At 45.8% G+C, this 11,752-nt stretch overlaps 1 long non-coding RNA gene across 1 annotated transcript in view; it reads right to left on the bottom strand.

Moving 5' to 3' along the window:
• Positions 1 to 3,120: 3,120 nt before the first annotated feature.
• Positions 3,121 to 11,752, bottom strand: part of LOC134296599 (uncharacterized) — a 443,110-nt gene continuing 434,478 nt past the window's right edge. Inside the window, exon 2 of the long non-coding RNA XR_010003394.1 lies at positions 3,121 to 3,687. This is a non-coding gene — a long non-coding RNA (uncharacterized LOC134296599). The remainder of the gene's footprint in view (positions 3,688 to 11,752) is intronic.

Genomic DNA, 11,752 nt, shown 5'->3' with positions numbered 1-11,752 from the left:
TATTTATGCTAGCCCAAGTAAGTATGTCAAACCTCCACATTGCATCTCCATTTTGTTTTTAAGAGATGGTTACAATGCTTCAGATTATATCCTGACTTCTGGAGGATAAGCAGAGGGAGGGATATGGAAACCCACACCCATGGGTAGTCTTTATCTTTCTGCTTTTCTCTAAACACTATTTCAATGTTCTCTCAAGAAGCCTTTCACAGTTCCTTCTAGTTTCCTTATACATAAGTGTCCCTGAGGGTCTATTTCTGGTCTACTCCTTTTGCTAGTATGTCTGTCAACCACCACCCCTCCTTGACCTTGAGGTTTATGTATTGAAGATGAAGTGAAGATGCTGGAGAGTGACAGAATCACCCATTACACTTTAAAGCTCTGGTGCATCACTCAACTCAACAATAGCTCCTTTGTGCATCTAATCCTGTGATGCTCTTAAAAATAGAGTGCTTGAAGATTCAGGAAGCTAACAATTTTGCTGGTGCAATTTTCCTCAGATTTCCCTTTGTGGTCTGAATTTCCTTCACTTCTTCCTGTTAAGAGCAGGAGAAAATTCTACAAATGTCAACTCTTGTTTGTTTGGTTTGAAAAGTCTGTTTCCCAACAACTGTCAGTTTACAAAGGACTTTTGAAACAAGGAAGTCCTCACCCACCAACAGAAGCACATCATAAAGGCAGCCAGACTCAGTAGGGATGTATCTATAGTACAGAATTAATGCAGTTTGGCAATACTTTAACTGGCATGTCTTAATGCTATGGAATCATGGGATTTGTAGTTTGGTTAAGCACCAGCACCCTTTGGAGGAGAAAACTAAAGACTTTGTAAAACTACAACTCTTATGATTCCATAGCATTGAACCATATCATTCAATATATATATATATATTCCCTAATGCAATTAATTTGATTTTTTCTGTTAATGTAATTTCAATGGAAAATTGGAATAGGCTATAACAGACCCTAAAATGAAGGGCAAGAGGGGAAAACAGACATATAACAGAGAATATTATGCATTGTGAATAGGAACTTGTATCCAGACCTATTAAGATTAATGAAAAAATAGTTTGGTTAATAATATTTAAAAATGTGTGAGGGGATATCTATTCATATAGATTTTTTAAAAATGTGTCTTCATTTGTTAACAACAAGATCTCACATGTCTTAGCAGTGTAGTTTTTGAACCGTTTTCAATTTTTTCAACCCTTTTTCAATAGAAGTGTAAGAATTATGAAGAGCTTTCTACTCAATATTCTATTCTAAGATGAAGCTTATATTAAAAAGTAACAGAGTCTCATGAAGAAAATCAAAGGAAGATTGATTTTCCACCATTTCTGCTTTCCAAGCTTTGTGTCATTTCCTGTGTTTCTAAAGTTGGGTTTGTTTACAATAGCCATCTGGATATCACAATATATGTGCTTCTCTATAAGTCTTGTACAGTTTCAAATATATGATTTTTAAATGAATTTTTGTGTGTTTTTATTTCAAATATAAAGTAAAACTTACAGGAAATATTTTAGCATTCAGCTTTTGGAAGGTTGCAGGTTTTGGAACCTTGGCAGTAGAAATAGCAATAGCAACAAGAACAAGAAGAGGATTGCATCTTTTGGCAACTTCCATTACTAAACCCTCAGTGGCTTCCCGGCTGGAATGTTTCCTCCTGAAGAAGCCCCAATGCTCACTCTTTAAGTTACAAGTGCTGATGAAGAAGTACACTACACCTCCTATAGAGTAGGTCCAGCTGCAGGCTCGGGTAAGCTTTGCTGCTTGGGGAAAAGCATCTGTTCTATGTTTGCTAACATACTGAAGTGTAGTTTAGTTTGACGGATTGATTTATGATGGCATTTCTTAAATACTGTGAATAATTTTTACTATCAACCCAAAAATGGAAACTCACAGTAGTTGGTAAACCACATGTTGAGGCATTCTTCTCATCTGTAAGTTCTGCATAAGTCCTTTGAGATATGGGAGCAAAGATGAGCACTGATAGCTTTGGTTCGACCCAATTTATTCATGGAAATCTATACACATGGAAGGTGGCTCCCTGAAAAGGAAAATCTCTTCTAACTATACAGCATCTCTTCACATGTATGTAGAATGCCTGAAAATGCTAAATGGTTTGGATTTCTCAAGATAAAAGAAACTGTGTAAGGAAAGAGGCAATATTTGTTCCTATATGCCCTATACTTTTTTTTAAAAAAATTAAATGATGCTTTGCCAATCATATAGTATTTTATGGTTGTCCAGTTGTCCCGAATCTCAGATTTATTCCTGGCATGCCAGCTCTGATGGTTCCCAGTCAAGATATGCAGAGCTTAGGGCAGAATAAGAGGTCATCTTTATTGCTTCATTGATCAAGGGGAGAGGGAGAATCACAGATTTGACATGCCTTCCATTTATGGCCATTGATATTTTATGGACTGTCAAAAATAATGAACTTTGTTATTACTGGCTAAAAGATACAATCTGCTTTTGCATTGGTTTGGGGTATATTCATTGTTGTTTACAGCTGTGATTGGTAGGTTGATTGGTGTAGGGTAGGGACGTTAATAAAGCTTTATTGGAGAAAATATGAATTCATTACTTTGGTGTCCATCCCTCCTCTGTGGGTGATGGCTTTCCAGAAATTGATGTTGCTCTATGAAATTGGTGGCAATGGCCCTTAGGTGAAGGGATTTTCTGGACCTCTAAATGGAACAATGAGGAGCTGGGCTGTGGTGATGAGTTTTTGGATCACCTTAGATGAGATTTATTATGTTCCTGAATAACTGGCTTCTGACCGACAATGTTTCAAATCATTCTGCTAGCCTGGGTGTTTGCCTGGTGGCTAGACGTTAAGGAAGTCCCTTTGCCCTACTTAGGAAGTGTGTCCAGACAGGGCTTCTCAGAGGAGGTTTCCTGTTTCTGGTGTCAGGAGGGGGACCCATCCGATCCATGGCCATTGGGCAATCCACCTGAGCCCCATTTTCTGAGGCTCGACTTTTGGATCTGCATTTTCAGATAACAGATCTACTCCTTTTTCTTCATTATCCTGAAGTGTTTTGTTCCTACTCCAAACACACTATTTAAACAGACAAACACTACATTTGGTAGATATACCTTGTGTCAAGAGTCAGACGCCAGTTAACATACAAAACAGAGTTTATTCCGAAGATAAGCCAAAAAATAACATAAACACAGGAAATATCCTTGAAACACTTCACTTTTCAGTGTTTCGAGAGTAGATTGGACAATAACAACTCAAAAACGAGCCACGCTAATTTCCCATGCTGGCATTCAATAAAAAACTAAATAACGCTTCAATTCAGATTTGGAAAACAAATAGAGTTAATTGCTGGAAAATAAACAAACTAGAAAAGCAGTAAAGCTGCTTCCACGGTGCAGATAAGCCGAGAGCCTCAAAGGGATGATGAATAGCCATCGTCAGAAGAATCCAAGGTCAGGTCAGGAGGCAGCAGAAATTCCGAAAGACAAACCAATAGTCAGAAGCCGGGAGTAGCCGTCAGTCAGAGGGAGTAGACAGAAGCCAGGTCAAATTCAATCCAAAGTCTGAAGAGGGTGCAGTCATCCAAAACAGGTCCACGATAAGACACAGCGAGAACCAAGCTAGGTGATATCAGCAGATTCAAATCATAGTCCAAGTCCAGTCTTCATGGAAACACAGAGATCCCAATGGCGCCTCAGCAACACCTTGCCACACGCAAAGTGCAGTGGCCAAACATTCCCATTTTATTCCCCTTCCTCCTGGGTGACCAAACACTCACACCCAAACACCAGGTGTCCCAAATCTACTCAGAGTCTGAACTCCACACAGCTAGAGCTCGTGGATCTGGAGTACCTAGCAATTCATTGGAGTCCCAATCATCCTGCCCACACTTAGCCCCATGAACACTTAAAGAACCATCCTCCCTTCTCCAAGCATCCCAATTGGGATCAGCTCCTGCAGAAACCCCAGGTTCAGAAGTATCCATAAGCCCCAAATCCCCAGACATCTCCGGTGGCTGTGCCCATTCAGTGCCCGCTTTCCCAGCCACCACCTGTTCCTCAGCATCCATCTCCCCATCTGAATCTTCCTCAGAAGATCCCCCATATAGCTCTCTAAGTCGCTTCCTGCGCAACTCCTCCAGTGAACCCTCATCACGAGGGTTTTTTCTTCCTCTTCGAATTCCATCACCATCAACCATAATCCCCGAAGGCGCAGTCACAACACTATCCCTCCCCGCATAGGCCCCACCCACTGGAATTAATGTGGGATCCGAGACCTCTGTAATTACTGAGGGCCTGTTACATGATGTGTCCAGTTTCAGTAAAGACCGGTGAAACACCGGATGAACCTTCAGCGTGGAAAGCAATCGCAATCGAAACGCCACAGGAGAGACCTTAGTAACAATGGGGAAAGGACCTAAGTATCGAGCCCCAAATTTCCCCGCATGCGTCCTGATATGCTTAGCAGACAACCACACCATGTCCCCTTCTTTCAATTCCACTCCAGGCTGATGATGTTTGTCAGCTTGTGACTTTTGCGTTGCTTTAGCTTCCACCAGAAGCTTCCTCGCAATGTCTTGCAAGGCCTTGAGTTCACTGGAACGATACACTGGATCCGCCAACACAGTATTTTGCGCAGGCGCTACTACTCCACGTGGATGGCAACCATACATGATTTCAAAAGGCGAGTATTGGCTAGCGCTATGTGTCGCCGCGTTATACGCAAACTCTGCCACCGGTACCCATTGAACCCAATCCCCAGCTTGCTGCAAACAAAAACAGCGCAGATGTTCTAACAGACCGTTCACCCGTTCAGACTGCCCATCAGTCTGCGGATGGAATGCAGTAGAGACGTTCAGTTTAGTTCCAAGCTGCGCATGGAACTGTTTCCAAAATTGTGAAACAAACTGCGGCGCTCTGTCCGAAACAATAACCTCTGGAGCCCCGTGCAGATGGAAAATATGGCGCACAAATAATTTGGCCAACGTTGTAGCCGCCGGTACTTTAGAACATGGGATAAAATGAGCCATCTTGGAAAACAAATCAACCACCACTCAAATACAAGTGTAGCCACCCACCCTAGGCAAATCAGTAATGAAGTCCATGGAAATAATCTGCCAGGGCTTTTCAGGGACTGGCAGAGGCGACAATAGACCACAGGGTCTACCTACTGGATGTTTACCCTGTAGACAAATAGCACAGCTATCGCAGTATTTTAAAATATCCTGCCTCATCTTGGGCCACCAATAATGACGAGTAATGGCTTGCACAGTCTTAAACCTGCCAAAATGTCCCACAGTTGGCTCATCATGATATGCTTGTATGATTTCCAAGCGTAGTTTACCAGGCGGCACGAAAATCTGCCCATTACGTGATAACACCCCGTCCACATCCTGTAAATTAGGCAGTATAGTTCTCATATCCTGAGAGAGCAATATCAACTGCTCTTGTGTCCACCTATCCTCTTTTTGAGAAGACAACACCCGTTCATGAAGATCCTGCCTGTCCTGTACCACATTTAACACTGAAACAGGTAAAATGGTTTGTTCAAGAAGGATTCCAGCAGTTTTGAACTCAGGCTTCCTAGATAAAGCATCAGCCCTCAAGTTCTGCTTCCCCTCTACAAATTGTACCCTGAAGTCGAACCTGGAAAAGAACAATGCCCACCTAATTTGTCTCTGATTCAGTTTCCTTGCAGTTTGCAAATGTTCCAAGTTTTTATGGTCAGATAGGACCACTATCTGATGTTTTGCCCCCTCCAACCAATGCCTCCAAACTTCGAAGGCCACCTTGATCGCTAGCAACTCTTTCTCCCAAATCTTTTAATTTTGTTCAAACGCAGTGAGTTGTCTAGAATAGAAACCACAAGGTCTTAATCTACCAGACGGGTCCTTCTGCGAGAGTACCGCTCCCAGAGCATAATTAGAAGCATCTGCGTCAACAATGAATGGTTGGTTCACATTTGGATGTACTAAAATGTTCCCATTCTGAAAACTACATTTCAGTTGTTCAAAAGCCTTCTTGGCCTCCATAGTCCATTCGAACGGATGCTTCTTTTGCAAGAGTTGGGTTAACGGCACTGTCAATTGTGCAAAGTGCGGAATAAACTCCCTATAGTAGTTGGCAAAACCCAAAAACCTTTGTACATCCTTCTTGGATGTTAATTCTTGCCAGGTATTGACAGCGTCCACTTTTCTCGGGTCCATTTTCAGTTCCCTCCCAGATATAACATGTCCCAAAAACTCCACCTCAGACACATGGAAAACACACTTGGAGGCCTTAGCAAATAACCCATTTGCCCTGAGCCTGGACAACACTTGACGCACATGTTCCCCATGTTCGCGAGCGTCTTTCGAAAAAATCAATATATCATCCAAGTAAATCACCACAAATTTGTCTAAAAGGTCCCGGAACACATCATTAATAAATCTTTGAAATACCGCTGGGGCATTACAGAGCCCAAACGGCATTACTAAATTTTCGTAAGCGCCGAAACAGGTGTTAAACGCTGTCTTCCATTCGTCCCCTTCCTTTATACGCACCAAATTATAAGCCCCACGCAGATCTAACTTCGTAAAGATGGAAGCTCCCTGAACCTGAGACAACAACTCAGGGATTAGAGGCAAAGGGTACCTGTCCCAAACAGTACTTGTTTAGCACACAGTAGTCGCACACCAGTCTCAAGTCGCCTGTCTTTTTTGCCGTAGGCGAATGTCAGGACCCAGGCAGCAGAGCACCAATAACCATGCACAGAGACCAGAATCTATCTAATATCTTTATTAAAGGAATATATAAAGTCAATAAAAACAAGTGAAGAATATAGTTCAGAAGTAGACCTTTCAGGAAAGGTCAAATGTAGTCCAGGAAATCAATGTCCAATATTGTCACGACCCAGGCTGCAGAGCACCAATAACCATACACAGAGGCCAGAATCTATCTAATATCTTTATTAAGGAAATAAGTAAAGGCAATAAAAATAAGTGTAGAATATAGTTCAGAAGATGACCTTTCAGGAAAGGTCAAATATAGTCCAGGAAAACAATGTCCAATATGAAATAGTAAGGTCCAAAGTTGTAATCCAGTAACCGAAACACTCACTTGCCAAGCAAGGTGAGGGGAGATGACAAGGTCCTTTAGTCCATGAAACTTAGGCAAGGCAAGGAAATAGCTTGATTCTTGGTACACAAAGCTTGATTCAAGGCAACAAGGAACGAGGAACAGGGACAAGATCCGTGGTAAACACTTGGCAAGGTCCGGGAAGCAAGGCAAGGTCCTGGAAAGCAAGGCTGAGTCCTAGGTAGCAAGGCAAGGTCCGTGAAGCAAAACAAGGCTGGAAACAGGAACGAAGGCTTGGAAACGGGAGTAGCGCTGTCCACACACAACCTACTCCGGTAGCTGACGAATTGACTCCGCAAGATTCCTACGGGGCAAGGAACCTAAATAGGGTCTCGTTTTCCCACCAAAGAACACTTCTCTGGGGAACCAGAACCGAAAGTCAATCTCTGTGTCCAGATGCATGACTCCCTAAAGGTTCTCATGAAAGCAGTCTTAATCAGCTGAATGCCTGGCTGCGATTCTCAGGCTTCTGCGATTAGCCTGTTGAACTCCTTTTTGTTGTTGATAATAACTACGGCGAGAAAATGGGGGAGATTCTGACTCAGGGCTTGTTTGGCAGATTTCTGGAAGGCAAACCTCCTGCAGGTGCAAGGGCTCCAATTCTGGCTGGGAAAATTCCAATTCTGGCTGAAACGGTGGAAAAACCAAGTTTTCCTCTTCATCTGTCTCAACAGCGCTAGGAACGGGACTACATGGCCCATGAGTCATCACACTATCCCCCTCCTCAAGCCACCTCTCAAATTGGGACTCTCTCCCCGAGGCGCGAGGCCGCGGCTTGGCGGGATAGGTCTGATGGAAGCGGCGGGTTAAATCGGGGGCATGGACAGTGGAAGCGTCTTCCCAAGAGCGTTCCTCGGGACCAAAACCCACCCAGTCAATGAGATATTGCAGGCGGCGGCGGTGAAAGCGAGAGTCCAAAATGTCCTGAACCTCGAACTTCTCCTCTCCGTCCACCAAAACAGGGGCGGGGGCCGGCCGGTCTACATCAGGGCGCACACCATCCGCCGGAAGGAGCAGAGAGCGATGAAACACTGGATGAATGCGCATAGAGCGCGGGAGTTGAAGTTTGAAAGTCACGGGGTTAAGTTGCACCACCACTGGATAGGGGCCAATGAAACGGGCATCTAGCTTCCGGCAAGGGCGATGGGAGGGCAAAAAACGAGTGGACAGAAGAACCCGGTCTCCTACCTTGATTTCGGGGCCCGGCTGGCGATGATTGTCAGCGTGGCGTTTATAGTCCTCCTTGGCTTGGTCTAGTTGCTGGAGTAAAAGTTGTTGCACCGCTGTGAGTTCCTGCAGCCAGTCCTCTGCTGCGGGAACTTCTGAGGTTTCAATGACAGAAGGAAAGAAATGTGGATGGAAGCCGTAGTTTGCAAAGAACGGGGTTTCTTTAGTTGAAGCCTGGACACCATTGTTATAGGCGAACTCCGACAGCGGTAACAGGGAAGCCCAATTGTCCTGCTGGTAGTTCACATAACAGCGAAGGTATTGTTCCAAAGTGGCATTGGTGCGCTCAGTTTGCCCATCCGTTTGGGGATGGTGCGCCGAAGATAAACGAGAGTCTATGCCCAATAGTTTTTGTAGTGCTTTGCAGAAACGAGAGGTGAATTGGGACCCACGGTCTGTGACCAAACTCTTGGGCAACCCATGCAATCTGAAAATATGTTGAAGGAATAAATCTGCAGTCTCTTTGGCCGTGGGGAGGCCATCGCAGGGAATGAAATGGGCTAACTTGGTAAAAAGGTCCACCACCACTAGGATCGTGGTGAATCCACAGGAAGGTGGTAGATCAGTGATAAAATCTGCAGAGATTATTTCCCATGGGCGAGATGGGGTAGGAAGGGGATGCAGAAGCCCTGAGGGCTTTTCCCTTCTTGTCTTGGAGCGCTGGCATACTGGGCAGGTATTGACATATTTTTCCACATCCTTGCGGATCTTGGGCCACCAGAAATCTCTTAGGATCAAATGCATGGTTTTAAATAGTCCGAAATGCCCTGCTGGCTTGCAGTCATGACACAGACGAAGTGCTTTTTCCCTGCCCTGTCCTGGAGGGATGTAGACATGATTTCTATAGCAAAGTAACCCATCCTTAAGCGAAAAGGGGAAATGTAGTCCTTGGCGAAGTTGGTCCCGAGCCCAGGCATCTGCTTGCTGACTAGCCCTGATTTCCTGAGCACAAAGGGGTCCTGGAGTAGAGGGAGTTGATTCAATTGGAGTGGATTTGGTGTTTCCCACTGTGAGCGTGGCAAAGTTCTCGGGCTGCAGCAGTTGGGACTCAAAGGTCTCTTTGCGCCCTGCAGCATATTCCGGTTTCCGTGACAGAGCATCTGCTTGCTTGGTCTGGGCTGGGGTTACATAATGGATTTGGAAGTTAAAACGTTCAAAGAATAAAGCCCAGCGTTGTTGCCTCTGATTTAGCTTGCGGGCAGTTCTTAGATGCTCTAGATTCCGATGATCAGTATGGACCTCAATGGGAAATTTGGCCCCTTCTAACCAATGTCTCCAAGTTTCAAAGGCTGCCTTTATGGCCAAAAGTTCCTTTTCCCAAATAGTGTAATTTCTCTCTGGTGCGGTCAGTTGACGGGAGTAGAAGGCACAAGGGTGAAGGTGATCTCCCACTGGTTGTAGGAGTACAGCCCCAATCGCCACATCTGAGGCATCCGCCTGCACGACAAAAGGGGTTTCAGGATCTGGGTGCTGAAGGATTGGCTGGGACGTGAATAATTTCTTTAGTTGCTGGAATCCTTTCTCTGCTTGTTCTGTCCAGCGGAAAGGCTGTTTCCCACGGATGCAGCTGGTGATTGGATCAGACCAGCGGGCAAAGTCTGGAATGAACTTGCGGTAGTAGTTCGCGAACCCCAAGAAATGTTGCACCTCTTTCTTGTTGGTTGGCGCCCGCCATTCCAATACTGCTGAAACCTTCGCCGGGTCCATGGTGAGCCCTAGTGGCGAGACACGGTATCCCAGGAAGTCTACCTCTTGTAGATCAAAAGCGCATTTTTCCAGCTTGGCATAAAGTCCGTGATCCCGCAATCGTTGTAACACCATTCTGACGTGGTTCTCATGTTCTGATTGTGATCTAGAAAACACCAAAAAATCGTCCAAGTAGATAATCAAGAACCGGTCTAGATAATCCTGAAAGATGTCATTGACAAAATGCTGGAACGTTGCGGGAGCTCCACATAAACCGTAATTCATGACCCGGGACTCGAATAAACCGAATTTAGTCTGGAAGGCGGTCTTCCACTCGTCCCCTTCCCTGATGCAAACTAGATTGTAAGCTCCTCGAAGATCCAGTTTGGTATAAACCTTGGCCCCTCGAAGCCGGTCTAAGAGATCCGAGATCAAAGGCAGGGGATATCGATTTCGCTTAGTGATATTGTTCAATGCCCTATAGTCCACCACCAAGCGTAGGTTCCCTGACTTCTTTTTCACAAACATCACTGGGGAAGCGGCTGGGGATTGAGAGGGTCTGATGAACCCCTTGCGGAGGTTTGTCTCTAAGAACTCCCTGAGAGCTTCTTGCTCTGGTTCAGTCAGGGAGTAGAGGTGTCCTCGCGGGATCGGGGCCCCCTCCACCAAGTCAATGGCACAGTCATAAGGTCTATGCGGGGGTAGTCTCTCGGCTTCTTTTTCACTGAATACATCCCAAAAGTCTGAGTATTTCTTGGGCAAAGTGATGATGGGTTCAGCGTCTGTGGTATGGCAGACCTTGGCTACCAGACAATGGTTTTGGCAATATTTTGAAGCAAACTGCAGTTCTCTGTTGGACCAGGAGATGTTTGGGTCGTGAAGGGTCAGCCATGGAATTCCCAAAATCACTGGGAAATGGGGAACCTCGGTAACAAAGAAGGAAATCTCTTCCATGTGTTCCCTTATCCACATTCTGGTGGGTTCTGACCATTGGCTTACTGGACCTGTCTTGAGGGGGCGGCCATCTATGGCCTGCACCACACGGGCGTTCTTGAAGTCGTGATATTGTAATCCCAGAGAGTCGGCATACTCTCTATCAATGAAATTGTTTGTGGCTCCTGAGTCTATCATGGCATGGATCATGACGGGTCCTTTTTTCACTGACCACAAGGTGACCACTAGGAGAAATAGGACCCCGGTTGGCGGCTCTTGAGTGGGGTTTTTGACCGGGTTGGCGAGCCTCTCTACGCCCGGTCGCTGGCTTCCCCCGCCGGCTTCGCGTCAGCCGCCTCAGACGTCTTCGCCTCCGTGGAGGACACCGCCGCCAGACGGGCGGCGGGCTTCCCTTTGGCTGGGCACTCTCTGGCAAAGTGGCCCCCGTTTCCGCAGTACCAACAGAGATTCAGGCGTTGGCGGCGGGCCTTCTCAGCAGTATCCAACCTGGCACGCACATTGCCCAGCTGCATCGGCACCTCCTCGCTTCCTCTGGGGTATGGGGCTGGTGGCGGGGGTCTCCACACTGGACGCGGCTGGATGCCGGTGGGAGCGGGAGGTTTCACTCCAGCCCTACCGCTCTGGCCTCGGATCCATTGCTTTCTGTTGGCCAGCATGACTTCAGCTCGTAAACATTGATCAATGAGTCCTTCAAGAGAGTGTGGAGGATCCACCTTGGAGATTTCCTCCAGCATCTCGATGTTGAGACCCTCCCGAAATTGTCCTCTGAGGGCTATGTCGTTCCAGC

The sequence above is a fragment of the Anolis carolinensis genome, chromosome 2, assembly GCF_035594765.1.
Source record: "Anolis carolinensis isolate JA03-04 chromosome 2, rAnoCar3.1.pri, whole genome shotgun sequence".
NCBI classification, from domain to species: domain Eukaryota; kingdom Metazoa; phylum Chordata; class Lepidosauria; order Squamata; family Dactyloidae; genus Anolis; species Anolis carolinensis.
Note: the sequence above shows the minus strand (reverse complement) of the source record. Positions and strands in the feature narration are given on the sequence as shown.